The sequence below is a fragment of the Carlito syrichta genome, unplaced genomic scaffold (genome assembly GCF_000164805.1).
Source record: "Carlito syrichta isolate Samal-C Ts95f unplaced genomic scaffold, Tarsius_syrichta-2.0.1 Scaffold312189, whole genome shotgun sequence".
NCBI lineage: Eukaryota > Metazoa > Chordata > Mammalia > Primates > Tarsiidae > Carlito > Carlito syrichta.
In genome coordinates this window covers 391,906-400,454 of record NW_007256285.1, presented here as the reverse complement: position 1 = coordinate 400,454, position 8,549 = coordinate 391,906, and the positions used below count along the sequence as shown (strand labels likewise).

The 8,549-nt window shown below is 45.0% G+C and overlaps 1 pseudogene across 1 annotated transcript; it reads right to left on the bottom strand.

Moving 5' to 3' along the window:
• Positions 1–855: 855 nt before the first annotated feature.
• Positions 856–1,929, bottom strand: LOC103272206 (annotated as a pseudogene). Its single transcript, XR_505111.1, has 2 exons — positions 1,425–1,929; positions 856–1,136 (listed from the first exon to the last, which is right to left on the bottom strand). The product of XR_505111.1 is annotated as a 40S ribosomal protein S6 pseudogene (transcript).
• Positions 1,930–8,549: the final 6,620 nt, after the last annotated feature.

Below are 8,549 nucleotides of genomic sequence, written 5' to 3'. Positions count from 1 at the left end.
AACGGCTTCAGAGAATATTTTTAAAAAGTATTCAGTAGGCCGGGCTCGGTGGCTCAGCCTGTAATACCAGTGCTTTGGGAGCCCGAGGTGAGTGGATTGCACTCCAGCCTGGGTAACAGACTGAGACTCCAACTCAAAAAATAAAATAAATGTAAGCCTCACCATTACATAATATATTCATCTAACAAACCTGCACGTGGACCTCTTGAATCTAAAATAAATCATAAATAAATAGTTAATAAAACAATGATTCTAGTTATCACTAAAGCAATAAAGATGACCTTTTGGTGCTTAAAAAAAAAACACAACCAGGTGTGGTGGTTCACACTTGTCATCCCAGCACTTTGGGTGGCAGAGGTGAGAGGACTGCCTGAGTCCAGAGGTTCAGGACCAGCCTGGGCAACTTGGTGAGACCTCATCTCTAAAATAAATCAAAAAATTAGCCTTGTGTGGTGGTGCACTCTTGTAGTTCCAGATACTTGGAAGACTGAAGTGGAAGGATCGCCTGAGCCCAGCTGGTCAAGGCTGCAGTGACCGTGAACGTGTCACTGCACTCCAGCCTGGGAGACAGAGTGAGACTCCAACTCAAAAAAAAGTTACAATAAATTTCTGTCTCTCCCAATCATAGAGGGAAATTGATGTTTCAGCAAGACACACCACGTTTATACTATGGACTTGCATAATATCTCCATGTCTCCCTGAAGCTGTAATATCCCAACTTGTAGACCTTGGGTTACTCTTTCTTGGCTTGCTTTCCAATTTAATCTGCATCATTCCCTTTTCCCCACTCCCCACCCTCATTTCTGTTTCATCCACATGAAAAACTTCTTTTTTTTGATGTTCTGATCTTATTTGTTACTCAAAAAAACATATATATTTTTTACTAGACTCAGACTTGGAAGTAGAAGCTCACAGAGAGGACAGTCTGCATCTCTTGGCCATCTGTTCCTGGTGTTTTTCTTTGGTCTCTTTTATTCTCTTGGTCAAAAGTTTAGCATATTCTGCGTCTTTTCCTTATTTTTCTTAGTACACTGCTTCTTTGGAGCAATACACTGGTGTCTGTGTTGCAGGACAAGTGGTGAGGGAACGAGATGGTGAATCTTGGGTGCTTTGGTCCTACGTTTCTTTGCTTCTTTCTTTTTTTTTTTTTTTAGTTGGAGTCTCACTCTGTCACCCAGACTGGAGTGTAGTGGCACGCTCACGACCACTGCAGCCTCAACCTGCCGGGCTCAGGCGATCCTTCCACCTCAACCTTCCAAGTAGCTGAAACTGCAGGTGCATGCTACCGCGCCTAGCTTATTTTTTTATTTATTGTAGAGACGAAGTCTCACCATGTTGCCCAGACTGTCTTGAACCCGCGGACTCAGGCAATCCACTCACCTCAGCCTCCCAAAGTGCTGAGATTACAGGCTGAGCCACCGAGCCCGGCTGCTTAAGAGCTTTCTTACACCGTATTGGTGGACATCATTTTCTTTAGAGAAACTGAAGAGTTTGCCGGCTCTGTTAGGCTTTTTGGGCCCCAGGTGATGAGGCACCATAGTATCAGTCTGCCCAGGAATATTCTTCTCTCCTTTTTTTTACAATAATCAAGTTAAGAATGCTCAGATTGGCATCCACAATGCAACCCTGAACAGGTTGCACTTTCTTTTTTCAGTTCTTGGTCTGTAACAGGAATGTCCCTTACTCAGCAACTGGTGGACATGATACCCTGCTTCATGGGGGAAATCTTGTTTAACATTCCCGCCGCGGATTTGGACCATGTAACCCTTCCATTCTTCACCCAGAGTGTCAGCAGCAACTTCTGTGGCCATGTGCTTCTCACAGAAGGTACAAAGCTTGCGTTCATTATCTACTTCAATGAGTTTCTGGCAACCAGTGACAGGGAAGGAGATACTCAGTTTCATCTTGAAGCAGCTGATCGTCTCCCAGGTACCATGAAAAAGAGGGCTTCTTCAGCATTCTATGACATACCATGCTAAGTCGTATCCTGAAACTTTTTCATATTATATCCATAATGTTCCATATCCACCCCCTCTGCAGTCCTACACCAAACCTTGTCTACCTGCAGATCTGTTTGTCATTGAGCAGAAGGTTCCAGAAACTGGACCTTGGTGAGGCTTCCTTAACTTTTCCAACCAGAATAAATTACTTCTTCCTATGTCACTTCTGTTTCATATATACACCTCTACTACAATTAAAACAAAAAATTCTAAGCCAGGTCTGGAAAAGGAATTTTAAAATCCACCTAATGGATCTTTTCTTCTAGACTGTGATGACCTCAAGCAAGGCTTACAGCAGAAGGAGCCCCTCCTGGGAACTTCTATAAGAGAAAACGGGCCTGAGTGGTGACCTGGACTTCACACCCAGTGTAAACAGATATGGGAGAAAGAGCTAGCTCTGGTATACTTCGTAGGTAAATCCCAAAGTCCCTGCTCACTCTGTCTTTCTAGCATGGCGGACTTACTGCGGTCATAGGCTCACTCTTCCTTGTGTTAAAACCATTGTAGCCTTTCCAGAGGGTCTTATCACCAGTGCCTTATGATAGCAAGACCCGTTTGGAATAGCAATGCCATGGCATAGACTGAAATGACAAGGACTGAGAAACAGAGACTGTTGGAAGACTGGTTATATTATTGTGTACTTTTATCATCACAAAGCATTTGGAAGAAGCATTTCAGATTAAGTTCTCCTGGTTATAAGATCACACAGTGAGAGAGGAGAGGCCTCAAGAGAAAAATATCGATCTTCTGCTAACCCAATATTTGATCCTGAAGTGGTTTATTTTGGAAAACATAAGATTTGTACCTTCCTAAACCCCAGGTTCATGAAGTAGATCATACCAGTCACAGAATGAATCATCATCAAAGATTTTTTTTTTTTTTTAGTTGGAGTCTCACTCTGTTGCCCATGCTGGAGTGCCGGAACTACAGGTCCGCATCACCACGCCCAGCTAATTTTTTATTTATTGTAGGGACGAGGTCTCACCAGGTTGCCCAGGCTGGTCTCGAACCCATGGGCTCAGGTAATCCTCTCACCTCAGTTTACCAAAGTGCTAGGGTTATAGGCGTGAGCCTCCGTGCCTGGCCTAGATTTTTTTTTTTTTAATTTAAAGACTGCTAAGCGCAGATCTGTGCTTTAGGAAAATTATTCTAGAAAAAGAAAAAGGGTAAGAATAGAAGGAATAGTACTAGCTGGAAGGTCTGGTAAAATTTGGGGTTAGAGGTCATGGGAGCTCTAAACAATGATAATCCAGAAAAAACGCATTAAAGGGAAAATGAGTCTAATAACTTGGTGAGAAGATTGCTAAGGTCTAGAATATTTTTAGATGTATGAGGCAAGAGAGGAGTCATAAGGATCTTAGGTGCTTAGCCAGAATCAGTACTCAGATGTTGAAACCGTGAACAAACATCAAGATCACAAAGGTGGACTCAGGGTGGCAGAGAAGGAATTACAGTGGCCTAGTATGTAGTCTTGAAGTGGTCGTGACAAGGGGTACACTTATCCATCAACTTAGCACAGTGGTTGTCATAAACGGCAGCTATAAGAATCAACTGGTGAGGTTAATTGTTTTAATACAGTCATTTTTGTTAGGGTTGGAATTTTTTCTTTTGGGGATGGAGTCTCACTCCATCGCCCAGGCTGGAGTGCAGTGGCTCGCTCATGGCCATCCCAGCATCAACCTGCTGGGCTCAGGCAATCCTTCCACTTCAACGTTCCGAGTAGCCAGTACTGCAGGCGTGTGCTATCACGTCTGGCTAAATTTTGATTTATTGTAGAAACAAGGTCTCACCAAATCACCTGGACTGGTCATCGGCCTCCCAAAGTGCTGGGATTACAGGCTGAGCCACCGAGCCTGACCCCGGCTAATTTTTGATTTATCGTGGAGACAAGGCCTCACCAAGTTGCCGGGTTGGATCTCGAACCCACAGGCTTAGGCAATTCACTTGCCTTGGCCTCCCAAAGTGCTGGGATTACAGGCTGAGCCACCGAGCCCGGCCTGCCTCTCGTATTTTAATTGAAGGATAGCAGCTGATTTATTGGATTGAGCTGTAACACCTCTTCTTCACCAGAACTCTCATTAGTGCTGGATAAACGAAAAAATCAGCCGGGCGTGGTAGCGCGCGCCTGTAGTTCCGGCTACTAGGAATGCTGAGGCAGAAGGATCGCCGGAGCCCAGTAGGTCGAGGCTGCGGTGGCCAGGAGCGGCCATTGCACTCCAGTCTGGGTGACAGAGTGAGACTCTTACTCAAAAAAAGAAAAAAAAAAAATTACATGCGACTGCTAATGGGAATATAAAAATGGTTTGGAAAACTTTCTGACAGTTCCTAAAAGGGTTAAACATACATTTACCATATGAGCTAACAATTCGACTCCTAGGTGAATACCCAAGAGAATGGAAACATATGTCTACGCAAAAACTTGTGTATGATAGTTCATAGCAGCATTATTCATAGTAGCTAAAAGGCAGAAACAACACAAGTATTCATCAACTGATGGATGGATCAACAAAATGTGGTGTCTCCATACAGAGTCATGAAAAAGAACTGACATGCTGCTGCATGCCATAACATGGATGAACCTTGAAAACATCACGCCAGCCGGGCTCGGTGGCTCAGCCTGTAATCCCGCGCCTTTGGGAGGCTGAGGTGAGTGGACTGCCTGAGCCCGCGGGTTCGAGACCCGCCTGGGCAGCGAGACCTCATCTCTACAATAAATCAAAAATCAGACGGGCGTGGTAGCACATGCCTGTAATTCTGGCTACTCGAAAGGCTGAGGCGGAAGGATCGCGGGAGCCCAGTGGATCGAGGCTGCGGTGGCCAGGAACGGCCACTGCACTCCAGTCTGGGCGACAGAGTGAGACTCCAACTCAAAAAAAAAAAAAAAAAAAAAAATCACGCCAAGTGAAAGAAAGAAGTCAGTCAAAGGATCAAATATTGTATGATTCTATTTATATGAAGAGTCCTGTGTAAGCAAATCCACAGAGACAAGAAATTAGTGATTGCCTAGGAATGGGATGGAGGTGAATTGGGGAAAAAATGGGAAGTAACTGCTGGTGAGTACGAGGGTTTTTGTTAGTGTGTTACAAATATTCTAAAATTGAGAGTTACACAATTCTGTAAATATTCTAAAATTGAGAGTTACACAATTCTGTAAATATACCAAAAATCACTGAACCAGAGGGTGGAAAAGAAGCAATAGCAATCTCTCAAAATAAATTGGTTCATTGCAAGTAAATCATGTTTCTTTAAAAGTCTTGCACACTTGCCCAGGTAGAAGGATTTTTTTTTTTTTTTTTTTTTTTGAGTTGGAGTCTCACTCAGTCGCCCAGACTGGAGTGCAGTGGTCGCTCCCGGCCACTGCAGCCTCGACCTGCTAGGCTCCGGCAATCCTTCCGCCTCAGTCTTCCGAGTAGCCGCAATTACAGGCACGTGCTACCATGCACGGCTGATTTTTGATTTATTGTAGAGATGTGGTCTCGCCAAGTTGCCCAGGCGGGTCTCGAACCCGCAGGCTCAGGCAATCCACTCACCTCAGCCTTCCAAAGCGCGGGATTACAGGCTGAGCGACCGAGCCCGGCAGAAGGATTTTTTTTAAACGTTTTTATAGAGACAGGGTTTCACAATATTGCCCAGGTTGATCTCAAACTCCCAGGCTCAAGGAATCCTCCCGCCTTGGCCTCCCAAAGTGCTGGGATTATAAGCGTGAGCCACCCAAGTAGAAGGATTTTTAAATCTAGCACATTTAAATCTGTAAAAAAAAATTGCAATAATCCAGTTCTTCAGGAAAGCTACACAGACTATTATTTATGTTGTGCTTAGGGGAACTAAAATTTTTGCTGAATTCATTACAGGTTTTTTTTGTTATTTTTTATTTTGTTTTGTTTTTTTACTTCAAAGGGAAAAGACCATCAAGCCTTTCTTGGAACTCCCTGAGTTTTTGGATCACACTCTCTGGTCATCTGAAGATTGATTTGCTGACAAGCAAATAATTAGCCTGTACTAGCTCACTGTCTCCAGTGACATATGCCAAGACTTCACAAAACAGTAGAATGCCCTTGAGGAGTTCAGTTTCGGCTTGTGTCCAGTGTGTGTTTTCATCTCACAGATAATTCATTCCAAATAAAGTAGGGATAAAAGTTGCACTGCCACAACATCAAAGAAGAGGACTAAACAAAGATTAAGCAGAAGTATCTGGCAATTCACTGTGCCAGAGCATGGAGACACAGATCTCGGTGTTGGCAGCTGTGCTTGTACACATTCTAATCCAGGATGAACACTGGCCCACCTTATCCAACTGCCCACCACGTAATGGGTGAAGCTTTATGTAAACACCAACAGTGCTATGTAGATGGGGTCCCTCTGAGCCTGAGAGTGATGTTTCGGAAAATAAACATGCATTTGTGCAAAGATAAAGTATGTCAGGACGCACATGCAGTACTAGAGACTATCTTCTTGCCAGCTCTGCACTGGACTCTGGGGAGTTAGAAACACACCACCATATTCTACCTAGCTATAAAAAACGTGCAAAAAAGCCAGGCTCGGTGGCTCAGCCTGTAATCCCGTGCCTTTGGGAGACCCGCCTGGGCAGCGAGATCTCATTTCTACAATAAATCAAAAAATCAGCCGGGCGTGGTAGCACGTGCCTGTAGTTCCAGTCACTCGGAAGGCTGAGGTGGAAGGATCGCCGGAGCCCAGCAGGTCGAGGCTGCGGTGGCCGGGAGCGGCCACTGCACTCCAGTCTGGGCGACAGAGTGAGACTCCAACTCAAATAAAACAAAACAAAACAAAACGTGCAAAAGAAATCCAATGTGTCTTTAACCATTGTTATAATGTCGCTCACCAGTTATTTTCCTTCATAATTTTAGCCCTAAACACACTACAAATTATTATTATTATTATTATTATTATTTTTTTTTTTTAGTTGGAGTCTCACTCGGTCGCCCAGACTGGAATGCAGTAGCCGCTCCTGGCCACCACAGCCTCGACCTGCTGGGTTCTGGGGATCCTTCCACCTCAGCCTTCCAAGTAGCCAGAATTACAGGCATGCGCTACCACACCCGGTTGATTTTTTGATTTATTGTAGAGATGAGGTCTTGCTGCCCAGGCGGGTCTCAAACCCGCGGGCTCAGGCAATCCACTCACCTCAGCCTCCCAAAGGCAGGGGGATTACAGGCTGAGCCACCGAGCCCGGCTTACAAGTTATTTAATAAAATACATAGGAACACTACAATTTACATGTGTTTTTTTTTTCCTTGTACCTCTTTTATGTACATAACTGACTTAAAAGGAGTCCAAACCTGGCTCAGTGTCTCAGCCTGTAATCCCAGCACTTTGGGAGGCTGAGGTGAGTGGATTGCCTGAGCCCGCGGGTTTGAGACCCGCCTGGGCAGCAAGACCTCATCTCTACAATAAATCAAAAAATCAACCGGGTGTGGTAGCGCATGCCTGTAATTCTGGCTACTTGGAAGGCTGAGGTGGAAGGATCCCCAGAACCCAGCAGGTCGAGGCTGTGGTGGCCAGGAGCGGCCACTGCACTCTAGTCTGGGCGACAGAGCGAGACTCCAACTCAAAAAAAAAAAAAAAAAAAAGGAGTCCAAAGGCCAGATTTCACTTTTTCCATCCCGAGGAGCTCATATAACAAAGCATTTCACACATGGAAGGGAGAAAATGTTGGCTCTTTCTTAGATTTTTGATATATCCAAAATTGTTCACAAAAGCAACTTTGAGGACTCTTCAGAGACCCCAGAACTTTTTGCATTAACCACTAATGTCTTGAACCACAGCCGTCACTGAGGTCAGAATTAGAAGGGACTCCACTGGAAGTTCTTATTTTCTTTCAGGAAACTCTCAAATCCAGCACCACAGTCTGTAAGTAACAGTCAGGGTTCCTAGCTGCTGACAAATAAAATCAATTCTAGTTAGTTAAGCAGAAAGAAAACTTACAAAGGTATTTGGGAGCTCTCTGAATCTACAGGAGGGTCTAAGAGCCTGGCTTAGAGGTTGCACAGTCAAGAACAATATTTCAACTCACACCATTGATTAAATGCCATCGAAGACAGCACTGCAGTGTGGCTGGGTGATCCCACCACCGACTGGTACTTCTGAGGATGAGCCTTGGACAAGATGGCTACACCTTCTTCCACAGGCCTCTTTATAAATTGAGTGCATTCCCCCACTGCCCTCACCAAAGTGGGTTCCACAGCTTGGTGTCTCCAGTTCCCAATTGAAGCCTGGAATGGTTGTCTCTGACAGGTGGTGCTTGACTTCCACGCTTGCCCCCACTAACTGCAAAAATGGATGGGCACATTGACTTTCAGCTTCTTTGTAGGAGATGGGCTGTAAAAAAGTAAGGGACATGTTGGTCAAAAGTGCTAGATGGGTTGGGCACGGTGGCTCATGCCTATAAACCCAGCACTTGGGGAGGCCTAGGTGAGAGGATTGCCAGAGCGCACAAGTTTGAATCCTGTCGCCCAGGCTGGAGTGCAGTGGCACACTCACAGTCACCACATCCTCAACCTGCTGGGATCAGGCAATCCTTCCGTCTCAGCC